This window comes from Silurus meridionalis, chromosome 29 (genome assembly GCF_014805685.1).
Source record: "Silurus meridionalis isolate SWU-2019-XX chromosome 29, ASM1480568v1, whole genome shotgun sequence".
Taxonomy (NCBI): domain Eukaryota; kingdom Metazoa; phylum Chordata; class Actinopteri; order Siluriformes; family Siluridae; genus Silurus; species Silurus meridionalis.
In genome coordinates this window covers 5,111,303-5,131,795 of record NC_060912.1, presented here as the reverse complement: position 1 = coordinate 5,131,795, position 20,493 = coordinate 5,111,303, and the positions used below count along the sequence as shown (strand labels likewise).

Genomic DNA, 20,493 nt, shown 5'->3' with positions numbered 1-20,493 from the left:
ACCACACTATCTATGCGGTCTGAGGGCAATGACTCTGATGCCCATTGGTGCCTAGACACGGACCCCACATACCTTCTAGCAGGTGAGCGCATTACTTCCAGAGCTTGTAGACTGATTTTCAGAGTCAGCAGAGAATATCTATGGCCAGATACAATTTTTCTCCACAAGATGTCAGTTAAATAGCCAAAGGTTTTGCAGATTTTCTCTGTGACTGCCACTGGTATTAATTAGTCAAGATTTGAGTTCTCCAGTTATCAATTTCACAGAGCCAAAAAGCTTCAAAGAAAGAAGTAAAAAAAACAAACACAACAAAACTTGGTTAGTAGACCTGTATTGGAAATTAAATGTTTATGATGTGACTTGTGGCAGTTTAATTTTTGGTGTATTTAAAATAGTTTTCTAAGTAGAACGGCAGTCAATGATACAAAATTTGGCAAGAGAAATTATTCAGAAAAGGGACTACAAATGTCATGGCCTTGAACACTGTTAATGGACTTACTGCTTTGACAGAAAAGTTTTATGTTCAATGTATATATCTATATCTATTTGTTCACTATTGAGATGGGTTGGTTTTAAACACTTGGTGCCAATGGTTGCAAAAGCCTAATTGAAATAAACGCTTGTCAACGGTCCCATTTGCTAGCTCATCGACACAAACCAGCATGCATTTCACCTTCGATAGCTCAGTTGGTAGAGCGGAGGACTGTAGAGGTTTATTGAGTAGCCATCCTTAGGTCGCTGGTTCGAATCCGGCTCAAGGATATTTATTTTAACATTAGATTATTGCATCTATCCAAAAGGTGAGCCAGATTCGATCGGGATAAAAGGATTTAACTTCCTGACCGAATCGAACCCGGCCGCGCGGTGAGAGCGCCAATCCTAGCCACTAGACCACCAGGGAGGTGATGAGCACAATAATCCTCCAGCGGCTGGTCGTGGTCATTACCACACTATCTATGCGGTCTGAGGGCAATGACTCTGATGCCCATTGGTGCCTAGACACAGACCCCACATTCCTTCTAGCAGGTGAGCGCATTACTTCCAGAGCTTGTAGACTGATTTTCAGAGTCAGCAGAGAATATCTATGGCCAGATACAATTTTTCTCCACAAGATGTCAGTTAAAAAACCAAAGGTTTTGCAGATTTTCTCTGTGACTGCCACTGGTATTAATTAGTCAAGATTTGAGTTCTCCAGTTATCAATTTCACAGAGCCAAAAAGCTGCAAAGAAAGAAGTAAAAAAAAAAAACAAACACAACAAAACTTGGTTAGTAGACCTGTATTGGAAATTAAATGTTTATGATGTGACTTGTGGCAGTTTAATTTTTGGTGTATTTAAAATAGTTTTCTAAGTAGAACGGCAGTCAATGATACAAAATTTGGCAAGAGAAATTATTCAGAAAAGGGACTACAAATGTCATGGCCTTGAACACTGTTAATGGACTTACTGCTTTGACAGAAAAGTTTTATGTTCAATGTATATATCTATATCTATTTGTTTACTATTGAGATGGGTTGGTTTTAAACACTTGGTGCCAATGGTTGCAAAAGCCTAATTGAAATAAACGCTTGTCAACGGTCCCATTTGCTAGCTCATCGACACAAACCAGCATGCATTTCACCTTCGATAGCTCAGTTGGTAGAGCGGAGGACTGTAGAGGTTTACTGAGTAGCCATCCTTAGGTCGCTGGTTCGAATCCGCTCGAAGGATATTTATTTTAACGTTAGATTATTGCATCTATCCAAAAGGTGAGCCAGATTCGATCGGGGATAAAAGGATTTAACTTCCCTGACCGGGAATCGAACCCGGCCGCGGCGGTGAGAGCGCCGAATCCTAGCCACTAGACCACCAGGGAGGCGATGAGCACAATAATCCTCCAGCGGCTGGTCGTGGTCATTACCACACTATCTATGCGGTCTGAGGGCAATGACTCTGATGCCCATTGGTGCCTAGACACAGACCCCACATTCCTTCTAGCAGGTGAGCGCATTATTTCCAAGAGCTTGTAGACTGATTTTCAGAGTCAGCAGAGAATATCTATGGCCAGATACAATTTTTCTCCACAAGATGTCAGTTAAATAGCCAAAGGTTTTGCAGATTTTCTCTCTGTGACTGCCACTGGTATTAATTAGTCAAGATTTGAGTTCTCCAGTTATCAATTTCACTGAGCCAAAAAGCTGCAAAGAAAGATGTAAAGAAAAACAAACACAACAAAACTTGGTTAGTAGACCTGTATTGGAAATTAAATGTTTATGATGTGACTTGTGGCAGTTTAATTTTTGGTGTATTTAAAATAATTTTCTAAGTAGAACGGCAGTCAATGATACAAAATTTGGCAAGAGAAATTATTCAGAAAAGGGACTACAAATGTCATGGCCTTGAACACTGTTAATGGACTTACTGCTTTGACAGAAAAGTTTTATGTTCAATGTATATATCTATATCTATTTGTTCACTATTGAGATGGGTTGGTTTTAAACACTTGGTGCCAATGGTTGCAAAAGCCTAATTGAAATAAACGCTTGTCAACGGTCCCATTTGCTAGCTCATCGACACAAACCAGCATGTATTTCACCTTTGATAGCTCAATTGGTAGAGCGGAAGACTGTAGAGGTTTATTGAGTAGCCATCCTTAGGTCGCTGGTTCGGATCCGGCTCGAAGGATATATTTTTTTTAACATTAGATTATTGCATCTATCCAAAAGGTGAGCCCGATTCGATCGGGGATAAAAGGATTTAACTTCCTGACCGAATCGAACCCGGGCCGCGGCGGTGAGAGCGCCGAATCCTAGCCACTAGACCACCAGGGAGGCGACGAGCACAATAATCCTCCAGCGGCTGGTCGTGGTCATTACCACACTATCTATGCGGTCTGAGGGCAATGACTCTGATGCCCATTGGTGCCTAGACATGGACCCCACATACCTTCTAGCAGGTGAGCGCATTACTTCCAGAGCTTGTAGACTGATTTTCAGAGTCAGCAGAGAATATCTATGGCCAGATACAATTTTTCTCCACAAGATGTCAGTTAAATAGCCAAAGGTTTTGCAGATTTTCTCTCTGTGACTGCCACTGGTATTAATTAGTCAAGATTTGAGTTCTCCAGTTATCAATTTCACTGAGCCAAAAAGCTGCAAAGAAAGAAGTAAAAAAAAAAAACACAACAAAACTTGGTTAGTAGACCTGTATTGGAAATTAAATGTTTATGATGTGACTTGTGGCAGTTTAATTTTTGGTGTATTTAAAATAATTTTCTAAGTAGAACAGCAGTCAATGATACAAAATTTGGCAAGAGAAATTATTCAGAAAAGGGACTACAAATGTCATGGCCTTGAACACTGTTAATGGACTTACTGCTTTGACAGAAAAGTTTTATGTTCAATGTATATATCTATATCTATTTGTTCACTATTGAGATGGGTTGGTTTTAAACACTTGGTGCCAATGGTTGCAAAAGCCTAATTGAAATAAACGCTTGTCAACAGTCCCATTTGCTAGCTCATCGACACAAACCAGCATGCATTTCACCTTCGATAGCTCAGTTGGTAGAGCGGAGGACTGTAGAGGTTTACTGAGTAGCCATCCTTAGGTCGCTGGTTCGAATCTGGCTCGAAGGATATATTTTTTTAACATTAGATTATTGCATCTATCCAAAAGGTGAGCCAGATTCGAACGGGGATAAAAGGATTTAACTTCCCTGACCGGGAATCGAACCCGGCCGCGGCGGTGAGAGCGCGAATCCTAGCCACTAGACCACCAGGGAGGTGATGAGCACAATAATCCTCCAGCGGCTGGTCGTGGTCATTACCACACTATCTATGCGGTCTGAGGGCAATGACTCTGATGCCCATTGGTGCCTAGACACGGACCCCACATACCTTCTAGCAGGTGAGCGCATTACTTCCAGAGCTTGTAGACTGATTTTCAGAGTCAGCAGAGAATATCTATGGCCAGATACAATTTTTCTCCACAAGATGTCAGTTAAATAGCCAAAGGTTTTGCAGATTTTCTCTCTGTGACTGCCACTGGTATTAATTAGTCAAGATTTGAGTTCTCCAGTGAATAATTACACAGAGCCAAAAAGCTTCAAAGAAAGAAGTAAAAAAAAGACAAACACAACAAAACTTGGTTAGTAGACCTGTATTGGAAATTAAATGTTTATGATGTGACTTGTGGCAGTTTAATTTTTGGTGTATTTAAAATAGTTTTCTAAGTAGAACGGCAGTCAATGATACAAAATTTGGCAAGAGAAATTATTCAGAAAAGGGACTACAAATGTCATGGCCTTGAACACTGTTAATGGACTTACTGCTTTGACAGAAAAGTTTTATGTTCAATGTATATATCTATATCTATTTGTTTACTATTGAGATGGGTTGGTTTTAAACACTTGGTGCCAATGGTTGCAAAAGCCTAATTGAAATAAACGCTTGTCAACAGTCCCATTTGCTAGCTCATCGACACAAACCAGCATGCATTTCACCTTCGATAGCTCAGTTGGTAGAGCGGAGGACTGTAGAGGTTTACTGAGTAGCCATCCTTAGGTCGCTGGTTCGAATCCGCTCGAAGGATATTTATTTTAACGTTAGATTATTGCATCTATCCAAAAGGTGAGCCCGATTCGATCGGGGATAAAAGGATTTAACTTCCTGACCGAATCGAACCCGGCCGCGCGGTGAGAGCGCCAATCCTAGCCACTAGACCACCAGGGAGGCGATGAGCACAATAATCCTCCAGCGGCTGGTCGTGGTCATTACCACACTATCTATGCGGTCTGAGGGCAATGACTCTGATGCCCATTGGTGCCTAGACACAGACCCCACATTCCTTCTAGCAGGTGAGCGCATTATTTCCAAGAGCTTGTAGACTGATTTTCAGAGTCAGCAGAGAATATCTATGGCCAGATACAATTTTTCTCCACAAGATGTCAGTTAAAAAACCAAAGGTTTTGCAGATTTTCTTTCTGTGACTGCCACTGGTATTAATTAGTCAAGATTTGAGTTCTCCAGTTATCAATTTCACAGAGCCAAAAAGCTGCAAAGAAAGAAGTAAAAAAAACAAACACAACAAAACTTGGTTAGTAGACCTGTATTGGAAATTAAATGTTTATGATGTGACTTGTGGCAGTTTAATTTTTGGTGTATTTAAAATAATTTTCTAAGTAGAACGGCAGTCAATGATACAAAATTTGGCAAGAGAAATTATTCAGAAAAGGGACTACAAATGTCATGGCCTTGAACACTGTTAATGGACTTACTGCTTTGACAGAAAAGTTTTATGTTCAATGTATATATCTATATCTATTTGTTCACTATTGAGATGGGTTGGTTTTAAACACTTGGTGCCAATGGTTGCAAAAGCCTAATTGAAATAAACGCTTGTCAACAGTCCCATTTGCTAGCTCATCGACACAAACCAGCATGTATTTCACCTTTGATAGCTCAATTGGTAGAGCGGAGGACTGTAGAGGTTTACTGAGTAGCCATCCTTAGGTCGCTGGTTCGAATCCGGCTCGAAGGATATATTTTTTTTAACATTAGATTATTGCATCTATCCAAAAGGTGAGCCCGATTCGATCGGGGATAAAAGGATTTAACTTCCCTGACCGGGAATCGAACCCGGGCCGCGGCGGTGAGAGCGCCGAATCCTAGCCACTAGACCACCAGGGAGGTGATGAGCACAATAATCCTCCAGCGGCTGGTCGTGGTCATTACCACACTATCTATGCGGTCTGAGGGCAATGACTCTGATGCCCATTGGTGCCTAGACATGGACCCCACATACCTTCTAGCAGGTGAGCGCATTACTTCCAGAGCTTGTAGACTGATTTTCAGAGTCAGCAGAGAATATCTATGGCCAGATACAATTTTTCTCCACAAGATGTCAGTTAAATAGCCAAAGGTTTTGCAGATTTTCTCTCTGTGACTGCCACTGGTATTAATTAGTCAAGATTTGAGTTCTCCAGTGAATAATTACACAGAGCCAAAAAGCTTCAAAGAAAGAAGTAAAAAAAAAACAAACACAACAAAACTTGGTTAGTAGACCTGTATTGGAAATTAAATGTTTATGATGTGACTTGTGGCAGTTTAATTTTTGGTGTATTTAAAATAGTTTTCTAAGTAGAACGGCAGTCAATGATACAAAATTTGGCAAGAGAAATTATTCAGAAAAGGGACTACAAATGTCATGGCCTTGAACACTGTTAATGGACTTACTGCTTTGACAGAAAAGTTTTATGTTCAATGTATATATCTATATCTATTTGTTTACTATTGAGATGGGTTGGTTTTAAACACTTGGTGCCAATGGTTGCAAAAGCCTAATTGAAATAAACGCTTGTCAACGGTCCCATTTGCTAGCTCATCGACACAAACCAGCATGCATTTCACCTTGATAGCTCAGTTGGTAGAGCGGAGGACTGTAGAGGTTTACTGAGTAGCCATCCTTAGGTCGCTGGTTCGAATCCGGCTCGAAGGATATTTATTTTAACGTTAGATTATTGCATCTATCCAAAAGGTGAGCCAGATTCGATCGGGGATAAAAGGATTTAACTTCCCTGACCGGGAATCGAACCCGGGCCGCGGCGGTGAGAGCGCCGAATCCTAGCCACTAGACCACCAGGGAGGCGATGAGCACAATAATCCTCCAGCGGCTGGTCGTGGTCATTACCACACTATCTATGCGGTCTGAGGGCAATGACTCTGATGCCCATTGGTGCCTAGACACGGACCCCACATACCTTCTAGCAGGTGAGCATTACTTCCAGAGCTTGTAGACTGATTTTCAGAGTCAGCAGAGAATATCTATGGCCAGATACAATTTTTCTCCACAAGATGTCAGTTAAATAGCCAAAGGTTTTGCAGATTTTCTCTGTGACTGCCACTGGTATTAATTAGTCAAGATTTGAGTTCTCCAGTGAATAATTACACAGAGCCAAAAAGCTTCAAAGAAAGAAGTAAAAAAAACAAACACAACAAAACTTGGTTAGTAGACCTGTATTGGAAATTAAATGTTTATGATGTGACTTGTGGCAGTTTAATTTTTGGTGTATTTAAAATAGTTTTCTAAGTAGAACGGCAGTCAATGATACAAAATTTGGCAAGAGAAATTATTCAGAAAAGGGACTACAAATGTCATGGCCTTGAACACTGTTAATGGACTTACTGCTTTGACAGAAAAGTTTTATGTTCAATGTATATATCTATATCTATTTGTTTACTATTGAGATGGGTTGGTTTTAAACACTTGGTGCCAATGGTTGCAAAAGCCTAATTGAAATAAACGCTTGTCAACGGTCCCATTTGCTAGCTCATCGACACAAACCAGCATGCATTTCACCTTCGATAGCTCAGTTGGTAGAGCGGAGGACTGTAGAGGTTTACTGAGTAGCCATCCTTAGGTCGCTGGTTCGAATCCGGCTCGAAGGATATTTATTTTAACGTTAGATTATTGCATCTATCCAAAAGGTGAGCCCGATTCGATCGGGGATAAAAGGATTTAACTTCCCTGACCGGGAATCGAACCCGGGCCGCGGCGGTGAGAGCGCCGAATCCTAGCCACTAGACCACCAGGGAGGTGATGAGCACAATAATCCTCCAGCGGCTGGTCGTGGTCATTACCACACTATCTATGCGGTCTGAGGGCAATGACTCTGATGCCCATTGGTGCCTAGACACAGACCCCACATTCCTTCTAGCAGGTGAGCGCATTATTTCCAAGAGCTTGTAGACTGATTTTCAGAGTCAGCAGAGAATATCTATGGCCAGATACAATTTTTCTCCACAAGATGTCAGTTAAATAGCCAAAGGTTTTGCAGATTTTCTCTGTGACTGCCACTGGTATTAATTAGTCAAGATTTGAGTTCTCCAGTTATCAATTTCACAGAGCCAAAAAGCTGCAAAGAAAGAAGTAAAAAAAAAAAACAAACACAACAAAACTTGGTTAGTAGACCTGTATTGGAAATTAAATGTTTATGATGTGACTTGTGGCAGTTTAATTTTTGGTGTATTTAAAATAATTTTCTAAGTAGAACGGCAGTCAATGATACAAAATTTGGCAAGAGAAATTATTCAGAAAAGGGACTACAAATGTCATGGCCTTGAACACTGTTAATGGACTTACTGCTTTGACAGAAAAGTTTTATGTTCAATGTATATATCTATATCTATTTGTTCACTATTGAGATGGGTTGGTTTTAAACACTTGGTGCCAATGGTTGCAAAAGCCTAATTGAAATAAACGCTTGTCAACAGTCCCATTTGCTAGCTCATCGACACAAACCAGCATGCATTTCACCTTGATAGCTCAGTTGGTAGAGCGGAGGACTGTAGAGGTTTACTGAGTAGCCATCCTTAGGTCGCTGGTTCGAATCCGGCTCGAAGGATATTTATTTTAACGTTAGATTATTGCATCTATCCAAAAGGTGAGCCCGATTCGATCGGGGATAAAAGGATTTAACTTCCCTGACCGGGAATCGAACCCGGGCCGCGGCGGTGAGAGCGCCGAATCCTAGCCACTAGACCACCAGGGAGGCGATGAGCACAATAATCCTCCAGCGGCTGGTCGTGGTCATTACCACACTATCTATGCGGTCTGAGGGCAATGACTCTGATGCCCATTGGTGCCTAGACACGGACCCCACATACCTTCTAGCAGGTGAGCGCATTACTTCCAGAGCTTGTAGACTGATTTTCAGAGTCAGCAGAGAATATCTATGGCCAGATACAATTTTTCTCCACAAGATGTCAGTTAAATAGCCAAAGGTTTTGCAGATTTTCTCTCTGTGACTGCCACTGGTATTAATTAGTCAAGATTTGAGTTCTCCAGTGAATAATTACACAGAGCCAAAAAGCTTCAAAGAAAGAAGTAAAAAAAACAAACACAACAAAACTTGGTTAGTAGACCTGTATTGGAAATTAAATGTTTATGATGTGACTTGTGGCAGTTTAATTTTTGGTGTATTTAAAATAGTTTTCTAAGTAGAACGGCAGTCAATGATACAAAATTTGGCAAGAGAAATTATTCAGAAAAGGGACTACAAATGTCATGGCCTTGAACACTGTTAATGGACTTACTGCTTTGACAGAAAAGTTTTATGTTCAATGTATATATCTATATCTATTTGTTTACTATTGAGATGGGTTGGTTTTAAACACTTGGTGCCAATGGTTGCAAAAGCCTAATTGAAATAAACGCTTGTCAACGGTCCCATTTGCTAGCTCATCGACACAAACCAGCATGCATTTCACCTTCGATAGCTCAGTTGGTAGAGCGGAGGACTGTAGAGGTTTACTGAGTAGCCATCCTTAGGTCGCTGGTTCGAATCCGGCTCAAAGGATATTTATTTTAAAGTTAGATTATTGCATCTATCCAAAAGGTGAGCCAGATTCGAACGGGGATAAAAGGATTTAACTTCCCTGACCGGGAATCGAACCCGGGCCGCGGCGGTGAGAGCGCCAAATCCTAGCCACTAGACCACCAGGGAGGCAACTAGCACAATAATCCTCCAGCGGCTGGTCGTGGTGATTACCACACTATCTATGCGGTCTGAGGGCAATGACTCTGATGCCCATTGGTGCCTAGACACAGACCCCACATACCTTCTAGCAGGTGAGCGCATTACTTCCAGAGCTTGTAGACTGATTTTCAGAGTCAGCAGAGAATATCTATGGCCAGATACAATTTTTCTCCACAAGATGTCAGTTAAATAGCCAAAGGTTTTGCAGATTTTCTCTCTGTGACTGCCACTGGTATTAATTAGTCAAGATTTGAGTTCTCCAGTGAATAATTACACAGAGCCAAAAAGCTTCAAAGAAAGAAGTAAAAAAAACAAACACAACAAAACTTGGTTAGTAGACCTGTATTGGAAATTAAATGTTTATGATGTGACTTGTGGCAGTTTAATTTTTGGTGTATTTAAAATAATTTTCTAAGTAGAACGGCAGTCAATGATACAAAATTTGGCAAGAGAAATTATTCAGAAAAGGGACTACAAATGTCATGGCCTTGAACACTGTTAATGGACTTACTGCTTTGACAGAAAAGTTTTATGTTCAATGTATATATCTATATCTATTTGTTTACTATTGAGATGGGTTGGTTTTAAACACTTGGTGCCAATGGTTGCAAAAGCCTAATTGAAATAAACGCTTGTCAACAGTCCCATTTGCTAGCTCATCGACACAAACCAGCATGCATTTCACCTTCGATAGCTCAGTTGGTAGAGCGGAGGACTGTAGAGGTTTACTGAGTAGCCATCCTTAGGTCGCTGGTTCGAATCCGCTCGAAGGATATTTATTTTAACGTTAGATTATTGCATCTATCCAAAAGGTGAGCCAGATTCGATCGGGATAAAAGGATTTAACTTCCTGACCGAATCGAACCCGGCCGCGGCGGTGAGAGCGCGAATCCTAGCCACTAGACCACCAGGGAGGCGATGAGCACAATAATCCTCCAGCGGCTGGTCGTGGTCATTACCACACTATCTATGCGGTCTGAGGGCAATGACTCTGATGCCCATTGGTGCCTAGACACAGACCCCACATTCCTTCTAGCAGGTGAGCGCATTATTTCCAGAGCTTGTAGACTGATTTTCAGAGTCAGCAGAGAATATCTATGGCCAGATACAATTTTTCTCCACAAGATGTCAGTTAAATAGCCAAAGGTTTTGCAGATTTTCTCTGTGACTGCCACTGGTATTAATTAGTCAAGATTTGAGTTCTCCAGTTATCAATTTCACAGAGCCAAAAAGCTGCAAAGAAAGAAGTAAAAAAAACAAACACAACAAAACTTGGTTAGTAGACCTGTATTGGAAATTAAATGTTTATGATGTGACTTGTGGCAGTTTAATTTTTGGTGTATTTAAAATAATTTTCTAAGTAGAACGGCAGTCAATGATACAAAATTTGGCAAGAGAAATTATTCAGAAAAGGGACTACAAATGTCATGGCCTTGAACACTGTTAATGGACTTACTGCTTTGACAGAAAAGTTTTATGTTCAATGTATATATCTATATCTATTTGTTCACTATTGAGATGGGTTGGTTTTAAACACTTGGTGCCAATGGTTGCAAAAGCCTAATTGAAATAAACGCTTGTCAACAGTCCCATTTGCTAGCTCATCGACACAAACCAGCATGCATTTCACCTTGATAGCTCAGTTGGTAGAGCGGAGGACTGTAGAGGTTTACTGAGTAGCCATCCTTAGGTCGCTGGTTCGAATCCGCTCAAGGATATTTATTTTAACATTAGATTATTGCATCTATCCAAAAGGTGAGCCAGATTCGATCGGGATAAAAGGATTTAACTTCCTGACCGAATCGAACCCGGCCGCGCGGTGAGAGCGCGAATCCTAGCCACTAGACCACCAGGGAGGTGATGAGCACAATAATCCTCCAGCGGCTGGTCGTGGTCATTACCACACTATCTATGCGGTCTGAGGGCAATGACTCTGATGCCCATTGGTGCCTAGACACGGACCCCACATACCTTCTAGCAGGTGAGCATTACTTCCAGAGCTTGTAGACTGATTTTCAGAGTCAGCAGAGAATATCTATGGCCAGATACAATTTTTCTCCACAAGATGTCAGTTAAATAGCCAAAGGTTTTGCAGATTTTCTCTGTGACTGCCACTGGTATTAATTAGTCAAGATTTGAGTTCTCCAGTGAATAATTACACAGAGCCAAAAAGCTTCAAAGAAAGAAGTAAAAAAAAACAAACACAACAAAACTTGGTTAGTAGACCTGTATTGGAAATTAAATGTTTATGATGTGACTTGTGGCAGTTTAATTTTTGGTGTATTTAAAATAGTTTTCTAAGTAGAACGGCAGTCAATGATACAAAATTTGGCAAGAGAAATTATTCAGAAAAGGGACTACAAATGTCATGGCCTTGAACACTGTTAATGGACTTACTGCTTTGACAGAAAAGTTTTATGTTCAATGTATATATCTATATCTATTTGTTTACTATTGAGATGGGTTGGTTTTAAACACTTGGTGCCAATGGTTGCAAAAGCCTAATTGAAATAAACGCTTGTCAACGGTCCCATTTGCTAGCTCATCGACACAAACCAGCATGCATTTCACCTTCGATAGCTCAGTTGGTAGAGCGGAGGACTGTAGAAGTTTACTGAGTAGCCATCCTTAGGTCGCTGGTTCGAATCCGCTCAAGGATATTTATTTTAACGTTAGATTATTGCATCTATCCAAAAGGTGAGCCAGATTCGAACGGGGATAAAAGGATTTAACTTCCCTGACCGGGAATCGAACCCGGGCGGTGAGAGCGCCGAATCCTAGCCACTAGACCACCAGGGAGGCGATGAGCACAATAATCCTCCAGCGGCTGGTCGTGGTCATTACCACACTATCTATGCGGTCTGAGGGCAATGACTCTGATGCCCATTGGTGCCTAGACACGGACCCCACATACCTTCTAGCAGGTGAGCGCATTACTTCCAGAGCTTGTAGACTGATTTTCAGAGTCAGCAGAGAATATCTATGGCCAGATACAATTTTTCTCCACAAGATGTCAGTTAAATAGCCAAAGGTTTTGCAGATTTTCTCTCTGTGACTGCCACTGGTATTAATTAGTCAAGATTTGAGTTCTCCAGTGAATAATTACACAGAGCCAAAAAGCTTCAAAGAAAGAATAAAAAAAAAAAAAAAACAAACACAACAAAACTTGGTTAGTAGACCTGTATTGGAAATTAAATGTTTATGATGTGACTTGTGGCAGTTTAATTTTTGGTGTATTTAAAATAATTTTCTAAGTAGAACAGCAGTCAATGATACAAAATTTGGCAAGAGAAATTATTCAGAAAAGGGACTACAAATGTCATGGCCTTGAACACTGTTAATGGACTTACTGCTTTGACAGAAAAGTTTTATGTTCAATGTATATATCTATATCTATTTGTTCACTATTGAGATGGGTTGGTTTTAAACACTTGGTGCCAATGGTTGCAAAAGCCTAATTGAAATAAACGCTTGTCAACAGTCCCATTTGCTAGCTCATCGACACAAACCAGCATGCATTTCACCTTCGATAGCTCAGTTGGTAGAGCGGAGGACTGTAGAGGTTTACTGAGTAGCCATCCTTAGGTCGCTGGTTCGAATCCGCTCGAAGGATATTTATTTTAACGTTAGATTATTGCATCTATCCAAAAGGTGAGCCCGATTCGATCGGGGATAAAAGGATTTAACTTCCCTGACCGGGAATCGAACCCGGGCCGCGGCGGTGAGAGCGCGAATCCTAGCCACTAGACCACCAGGGAGGCGATGAGCACAATAATCCTCCAGCGGCTGGTCGTGGTCATTACCACACTATCTATGCGGTCTGAGGGCAATGACTCTGATGCCCATTGGTGCCTAGACACGGACCCCACATACCTTCTAGCAGGTGAGCGATTACTTCCAGAGCTTGTAGACTGATTTTCAGAGTCAGCAGAGAATATCTATGGCCAGATACAATTTTTCTCCACAAGATGTCAGTTAAATAGCCAAAGGTTTTGCAGATTTTCTCTGTGACTGCCACTGGTATTAATTAGTCAAGATTTGAGTTCTCCAGTGAATAATTACACAGAGCCAAAAAGCTTCAAAGAAAGAAGTAAAAAAAAACAAACACAACAAAACTTGGTTAGTAGACCTGTATTGGAAATTAAATGTTTATGATGTGACTTGTGGCAGTTTAATTTTTGGTGTATTTAAAATAATTTTCTAAGTAGAACGGCAGTCAATGATACAAAATTTGGCAAGAGAAATTATTCAGAAAAGGGACTACAAATGTCATGGCCTTGAACACTGTTAATGGACTTACTGCTTTGACAGAAAAGTTTTATGTTCAATGTATATATCTATATCTATTTGTTCACTATTGAGATGGGTTGGTTTTAAACACTTGGTGCCAATGGTTGCAAAAGCCTAATTGAAATAAACGCTTGTCAACGGTCCCATTTGCTAGCTCATCGACACAAACCAGCATGCATTTCACCTTTGATAACTCAGTTGGTAGAGTGGAGGACTGTAGAGGTTTACTGAGTAGCCATCCTTAGGTCGCTGGTTCGAATCCGCTCGAAGGATATTTATTTTAACGTTAGATTATTGCATCTATCCAAAAGGTGAGCCAGATTCGATCGGGGATAAAAGGATTTAACTTCCCTGACCGGGAATCGAACCCGGGCCGCGGCGGTGAGAGCGCCGAATCCTAGCCACTAGACCACCAGGGAGGCGATGAGCACAATAATCCTCTAGTGGTTGGTCGTGGTCATTACCACACTATTTATGCGGTCTGAGGGCAATGACTCTGATGCCCATTGGTGCCTAGACACGGACCCCACATACCTTCTAGCAGGTGAGCGCATTACTTCCAGAGCTTGTAGACTGATTTTCAGAGTCAGCAGAGAATATCTATGGCCAGATACAATTTTTCTCCACAAGATGTCAGTTAAATAGCCAAAGGTTTTGCAGATTTTCTCTGTGACTGCCACTGGTTTTAATTAGTCAAGATTTTAGTTCTCCAGTGAATAATTTCACAGAGCCAAAAAGCTGCAAAGAAAGAAGTAAAAAAAAAACAAACACAACAAAACTTGGTTAGTAGACCTGTATTGGAAATTAAATGTTTATGATGTGACTTGTGGCAGTTTAATTTTTGGTGTATTTAAAATAATTTTCTAAGTAGAACAGCAGTCAATGATACAAAATTTGGCAAGAGAAATTATTCAGAAAAGGGACTACAAATGTCATGGCCTTGAACACTGTTAATGGACTTACTGCTTTGACAGAAAAGTTTTATGTTCAATGTATATATCTATGTCTATTTGTTCACTATTGAGATGGGTTGGTTTTAAACACTTGGTGCCAATGGTTGCAAAAGCCTAATTGAAATAAACGCTTGTCAACGGTCCCATTTGCTAGCTCATCGACACAAACCAGCATGCATTTCACCTTCGATAGCTCAGTTGGTAGAGCGGAGGACTGTAGAGGTTTACTGAGTAGCCATCCTTAGGTCGCTGTTTCGAATCCGCTCAAGGATATTTATTTTAACATTAGATTATTGCATCTATCCAAAAGGTGAGCCGATTCGATCGGGATAAAAGGATTTAACTTCCTGACCGAATCGAACCCGGCCGCGGCGGTGAGAGCGCGAATCCTAGCCACTAGACCACCAGGGAGGTGATGAGCACAATAATCCTCCAGCGGCTGGTCGTGGTCATTACCACACTATCTATGCGGTCTGAGGGCAATGACTCTGATGCCCATTGGTGCCTAGACACAGACCCCACATACCTTCTAGCAGGTGAGCGATTACTTCCAGAGCTTGTAGACTGATTTTCAGAGTCAGCAGAGAATATCTATGGCCAGATACAATTTTTCTCCACAAGATGTCAGTTAAATAGCCAAAGGTTTTGCAGATTTTCTCTGTGACTGCCACTGGTATTAATTAGTCAAGATTTGAGTTCTCCAGTTATCAATTTCACAGAGCCAAAAAGCTTCAAAGAAAGAAGTAAAAAAAACAAACACAACAAAACTTGGTTAGTAGACCTGTATTTGAAATTATATGTTTATGATGTGACTTGTGGCAGTTTAATTTTTGGTGTATTTAAAATAATTTTCTAAGTAGAACAGCAGTCAATGATACAAAATTTGGCAAGAGAAATTATTCAGAAAAGGGACTACAAATGTCATGGCCTTGAACACTGTTAATGGACTTACTGCTTTGACAGAAACGTTTTATGTTCAATGTATATATCTATATCTATTTGTTCACTATTGAGATGGGTTGGTTTTAAACACTTGGTGCCAATGGTTGCAAAAGCCTAATTGAAATAAACGCTTGTCAACGGTCCCATTTGCTAGCTCATCGACACAAACCAGCATGCATTTCACCTTCGATAGCTCAGTTGGTAGAGCGGAGGACTGTAGCGGCTTAATGAGTAGCCATCCTTAGGTCGCTGTTTCGAATCCTGAAGGATATTTATTTTAACGTTAGATTATTGCATCTATCCAAAAGGTGAGGCCGATTCGATCGGGGATAAAAGGATTTAACTTCCTGACCGGGAATCGAACCCGGCCGCGGCGGTGAGAGCGCGAATCCTAGCCACTAGACCACCAGGAGGCGATGAGCACAATAATCCTCCAGCGGCTGGTCGTGGTCATTACCACACTATCTATGCGGTCTGAGGGCAATGACTCTGATGCCCATTGGTGCCTAGACACAGACCCCACATACCTTCTAGCAGGTGAGCGATTACTTCCAGAGCTTGTAGACTGATTTTCAGAGTCAGCAGAGAATATCTATGGCCAGATACAATTTTTCTCCACAAGATGTCAGTTAAATAGCCAAAGGTTTTGCAGATTTTCTCTCTGTGACTGCCACTGGTATTAATTAGTCAAGATTTGAGTTCTCCAGTTATCAATTTCACAGAGCCAAAAAGCTGCAAAGAAAGAAGTAAAAAAAAAAAACAAACACAACAAAACTTGGTTAGTAGACCTGTATTGGAAATTAAATGTTTATGATGTGACTTGTGGCAGTTTAATTTTTGGTGTATTTAAAATAATTTTCTAAGTAGAACGGCAGTCAATGATACAAAATTTGGCAAGAGAAATTATTCAGAAAAGGGACTACAAATGTCATGGCCTTGAACACTGTTAATGGACTTACTGCTTTGACAGAAAAGTTTTATGTTCAATGTATATATCTATATCTATTTGTTCACTATTGAGATGGGTTGGTTTTAAACACTTGGTGCCAATGGTTGCAAAAGCCTAATTGAAATAAACGCTTGTCAACAGTCCCATTTGCTAGCTCATCGACACAAACCAGCATGCATTTCACCTTCGATAGCTCAGTTGGTAGAGCGGAGGACTGTAGAGGTTTACTGAGTAGCCATCCTTAGGTCGCTGGTTCGAATCCGCTCGAAGGATATTTATTTTAACGTTAAATTATTGCATCTATCCTAAAGGTGAGCCAGATTCGAACTGGGATAAAAGGATTTAACTTCCCTGACCGGGAATCGAACCCCGGTCTTCCGCGTGACAGGCGGAGATACTGTCCACTATACTAACGAGGAAAGACTCTGGCCGAGTTTAAAGTTCTCAGGGACCATCTAAAATTGAACAAAAAGATGAGTCAGAAATTTGCATTTCAGATCATTTTGCCGCTCACTTGCTGCCAAGGCCAAGCTAACGATGGCTTTGGCTAAATAATGTTCTGCGATTTCCACCTTGCAAGCTGAGGCCTGCTACCAGTGTGTCAGCTGTAGCCTTTGGTTACTTGTTGAGCAGTGTCTTCACAAATGATTGAAACAAGTGGTAGAAGTATTTCAAGTTCTTCATGAATTCGGTGTGTCGTAAAAGGAGAACACACAAAACAATCTAGGACAGAGGCAGAAAAAAATGATCTAGGCTGCACAAGAAAAACCCTTGGCTATCATTTCCACATGCCTAACAACTACAAAGAAGATGTCCCCAACCCTGGTTCTGAAGTACACTCTGTTCTGAAAACATTTGGTGATTTGCCCCCCTACCTGCTACGCAAAGCAATTAGCTGAAAATGGTTTGATTTCCTTACTTTAAGACAGTCCCTTCCACACAGACATGCAATTAATTGGTGGACTACTTGAAGCAAGTGTGCTGTAAGCAGTCAGCAGAGACTTAAACAAAAGTGCAGGAGAGGGAGAACAGGAGCTGTGTCCCAAAGGAACGACCAACACACTGGGTCAAACAATAATGCACCTCGAGTTATGGCATGTTCAAGCAGAATGGGAACAAAAGCACCTCCCGTCGGGAATCGAACCCGGCCGCGGCGGTGAGAGCGCCGAATCCTAGCCACTAGACCACCAGGGAGGTGATGAGCACAATAATCCTCCAGCGGCTGGTCGTGGTCATTACCACACTATCTATGCGGTCTGAGGGCAATGACTCTGATGCCCATTGGTGCCTAGACACGGACCCCACATACCTTCTAGCAGGTGAGCGGATTACTTCCAGAGCTTGTAGACTGATTTTCAGAGTCAGCAGAGAATATCTATGGCCAGATACAATTTTTCTCCACAAGATGTCAGTTAAATAGCCAAAGGTTTTGCAGATTTTCTCTCTGTGACTGCCACTGGTATTAATTAGTCAAGATTTGAGTTCTCCAGTGAATAATTACACAGAGCCAAAAAGCTTCAAAGAAAGAAGTAAAAAAAAAACAAACACAACAAAACTTGGTTAGTAGACCTGTATTGGAAATTAAATGTTTATGATGTGACTTGTGGCAGTTTAATTTTTGGTGTATTTAAAATAATTTTCTAAGTAGAACGGCAGTCAATGATACAAAATTTGGCAAGAGAAATTATTCAGAAAAGGGACTACAAATGTCATGGCCTTGAACACTGTTAATGGACTTACTGCTTTGACAGAAAAGTTTTATGTTCAATGTATATATCTATATCTATTTGTTCACTATTGAGATGGGTTGGTTTTAAACACTTGGTGCCAATGGTTGCAAAAGCCTAATTGAAATAAACGCTTGTCAACAGTCCCATTTGCTAGCTCATCGACACAAACCAGCATGCATTTCACCTTCGATAGCTCAGTTGGTAGAGCGGAGGACTGTAGAGGTTTACTAGTAGCCATCCTTAGGTCGCTGGTTCGAATCCAGCTCGAAGGATATTTATTTTAACGTTAGATTATTGCATCTATCCAAAAGGTGAGCCCGATTCGATCGGGATAAAAGGATTTAACTTCCTGACCGAATCGAACCCGGTCTTCCGCGTGACAGGCGGAGATACTGTCCACTATACTAACGAGGAAAGCCTTCTGCTGGGTCTAAAGTTCTCAGGCACCATCTATAATTTAACAAAAAGATGAGTCAGAAATTTGCATTTCAGATCATTTTGCCGCTCACTTGCTGCCAAGGCCAAGCTAACGATGGCTTTGGCTAAATAATGTTCTGCGATTTCCACCCTGCAAGCTGAGGCCTGCTACCAGTGTGTCCGCTGTAGCCTTTGGTTTCTTGTTGAGCAGTGTCTAAACAATTGATTGAAACAAGTGGTAGAAGTATTAAAATCTCCGCATGAATACAGTGTGTCGTAAAAGGAGAACACACAAAACACTCTAGAACAGAGGCAGAGAAAAATGATCTAGGCTGCACAAGAAAAACCCTTGGCTGTCATTTCCACATGCCTAACAACTACAAAGAAGATGTCCACAACCCTGTTTCTGAAGTACACTCTGTTCTGAAAACATTTGGTGATTTGCCCCCCTACCTGCTACGCAAAGCAATTAGCTGAAAATGGTTTGATTTCCTTACTTTAAGACAGTCCCTTCCACACAGACATGCAATTAATTGGTGGATTACTTGAAACAAGTGTGCTGTGAGCAGTAAGCAGAGACTAAAACAAAAGTGCAGGAGAAGGAGAATAGTAGCTGAATTCCCAAAGGAACGACCAACACACTGGGTCAAACAATAATGCACCTCGAGTTATGGCATGTTCAAGCAGAATGGGAACAAAAAGCACCTCCCCGTCGGGGAATCGAACCCCGGTCTTCCGCGTGACAGGCGGAGATACTGTCCACTATACTAACGAGGAAAGACTCTGGCCGAGTTTAAAGTTCTCAGGGACCATCTAAAATTGAACAAAAAGATGAGTCAGAAATTTGCATTTCAGATCATTTTGCCGCTCACTTGCTGCCAAGGCCAAGCTAACGATGGCTTTGGCTAAATAATGTTCTGCGATTTCCACCTTGCAAGCTGAGGCCTGCTACCAGTGTGTCAGCTGTAGCCTTTGGTTACTTGTTGAGCAGTGTCTTAACAAATGATTGAAACAAGTGGTAGAAGTATTTCAAGTTCTTCATGAATTCGGTGTGTCGTAAAAGGAGAACACACAAAACAATCTAGGACAGAGGCAGAAAAAAATGATCTAGGCTGCACAAGAAAAACCCTTGGCTATCATTTCCACATGCCTAACAACTACAAAGAAGATGTCCCCAACCCTGGTTCTGAAGTACACTCTGTTCTGAAAACATTTGGTGATTTGCCCCCCTACCTGCTACGCAAAGCAATTAGCTGAAAATGGTTTGATTTCCTTACTTTAAGACAGTCCCTTCCACACAGACATGCAATTAATTGGTGGACTACTTGAAGCAAGTGTGCTGTAAGCAGTCAGCAGAGACTTAAACAAAAGTGCAGGAGAGGGAGAACAGGAGCTGTGTCTCATAGGAAAGACCAACACACTGGGTCAAACAATAATGCACCTCGAGTTATGGCATGTTCAAGCAGAATGGGAACAAAAAAAGCCTCCCCGTCGGGGAATCGAACCCCGGTCTTCCGCGTGACAGGCGGAGATACTGTCCACTATACTAACGAGGAAAGCCTTCTGCTGGGTCTAAAGTTCTCAGGCACCATCTATAATTTAACAAAAAGATGAGTCAGAAATTTGCATTTCAGATCATTTTGCCGCTCACTTGCTGCCAAGGCCAAGCTAACGATGGCTTTGGCTAAATAATGT

The 20,493-nt window shown here is 41.3% G+C and overlaps 18 non-coding genes across 18 annotated transcripts; 16 read left to right on the top strand and 2 right to left on the bottom strand.

Annotated features, from left to right (window-relative positions):
• Positions 1-671: 671 nt before the first annotated feature.
• Positions 672-762, top strand: trnay-gua. The gene is given in 2 exon segments: positions 672-709; positions 727-762. It is a non-coding gene; the product is annotated as a tRNA-Tyr (tRNA).
• Positions 763-1,620: 858 nt separating this feature from the next.
• On the top strand, positions 1,621-1,709 carry trnay-gua. The gene is given in 2 exon segments: positions 1,621-1,657; positions 1,675-1,709. It is a non-coding gene; the product is annotated as a tRNA-Tyr (tRNA).
• An 865-nt stretch (positions 1,710-2,574) lies between these two features.
• Positions 2,575-2,664, top strand: trnay-gua. Its single transcript is given in 2 exon segments — positions 2,575-2,611; positions 2,629-2,664. It is a non-coding gene; the product is annotated as a tRNA-Tyr (tRNA).
• An 863-nt stretch (positions 2,665-3,527) lies between these two features.
• trnay-gua lies at positions 3,528-3,617 on the top strand. The gene is given in 2 exon segments: positions 3,528-3,564; positions 3,582-3,617. It is a non-coding gene; the product is annotated as a tRNA-Tyr (tRNA).
• An 865-nt stretch (positions 3,618-4,482) lies between these two features.
• trnay-gua lies at positions 4,483-4,571 on the top strand. The gene is given in 2 exon segments: positions 4,483-4,519; positions 4,537-4,571. It is a non-coding gene; the product is annotated as a tRNA-Tyr (tRNA).
• Positions 4,572-5,430: 859 nt separating this feature from the next.
• Positions 5,431-5,520, top strand: trnay-gua. Its single transcript is given in 2 exon segments — positions 5,431-5,467; positions 5,485-5,520. It is a non-coding gene; the product is annotated as a tRNA-Tyr (tRNA).
• An 868-nt stretch (positions 5,521-6,388) lies between these two features.
• Positions 6,389-6,477, top strand: trnay-gua. The gene is given in 2 exon segments: positions 6,389-6,424; positions 6,442-6,477. It is a non-coding gene; the product is annotated as a tRNA-Tyr (tRNA).
• An 860-nt stretch (positions 6,478-7,337) lies between these two features.
• On the top strand, positions 7,338-7,427 carry trnay-gua. The gene is given in 2 exon segments: positions 7,338-7,374; positions 7,392-7,427. It is a non-coding gene; the product is annotated as a tRNA-Tyr (tRNA).
• An 867-nt stretch (positions 7,428-8,294) lies between these two features.
• On the top strand, positions 8,295-8,383 carry trnay-gua. Its single transcript is given in 2 exon segments — positions 8,295-8,330; positions 8,348-8,383. It is a non-coding gene; the product is annotated as a tRNA-Tyr (tRNA).
• An 864-nt stretch (positions 8,384-9,247) lies between these two features.
• Positions 9,248-9,337, top strand: trnay-gua. Its single transcript is given in 2 exon segments — positions 9,248-9,284; positions 9,302-9,337. It is a non-coding gene; the product is annotated as a tRNA-Tyr (tRNA).
• Positions 9,338-10,201: 864 nt separating this feature from the next.
• trnay-gua lies at positions 10,202-10,290 on the top strand. The gene is given in 2 exon segments: positions 10,202-10,238; positions 10,256-10,290. It is a non-coding gene; the product is annotated as a tRNA-Tyr (tRNA).
• An 855-nt stretch (positions 10,291-11,145) lies between these two features.
• Positions 11,146-11,234, top strand: trnay-gua. Its single transcript is given in 2 exon segments — positions 11,146-11,182; positions 11,200-11,234. It is a non-coding gene; the product is annotated as a tRNA-Tyr (tRNA).
• Positions 11,235-13,040: 1,806 nt separating this feature from the next.
• Positions 13,041-13,129, top strand: trnay-gua. Its single transcript is given in 2 exon segments — positions 13,041-13,077; positions 13,095-13,129. It is a non-coding gene; the product is annotated as a tRNA-Tyr (tRNA).
• An 861-nt stretch (positions 13,130-13,990) lies between these two features.
• On the top strand, positions 13,991-14,079 carry trnay-gua. Its single transcript is given in 2 exon segments — positions 13,991-14,027; positions 14,045-14,079. It is a non-coding gene; the product is annotated as a tRNA-Tyr (tRNA).
• A 2,755-nt stretch (positions 14,080-16,834) lies between these two features.
• trnay-gua lies at positions 16,835-16,923 on the top strand. Its single transcript is given in 2 exon segments — positions 16,835-16,871; positions 16,889-16,923. It is a non-coding gene; the product is annotated as a tRNA-Tyr (tRNA).
• Positions 16,924-18,564: 1,641 nt separating this feature from the next.
• Positions 18,565-18,653, top strand: trnay-gua. Its single transcript is given in 2 exon segments — positions 18,565-18,601; positions 18,618-18,653. It is a non-coding gene; the product is annotated as a tRNA-Tyr (tRNA).
• An 850-nt stretch (positions 18,654-19,503) lies between these two features.
• Positions 19,504-19,575, bottom strand: trnad-guc. The gene has a single exon. It is a non-coding gene; the product is annotated as a tRNA-Asp (tRNA).
• Positions 19,576-20,282: 707 nt separating this feature from the next.
• Positions 20,283-20,354, bottom strand: trnad-guc. Its single transcript has one exon. It is a non-coding gene; the product is annotated as a tRNA-Asp (tRNA).
• Positions 20,355-20,493: the final 139 nt, after the last annotated feature.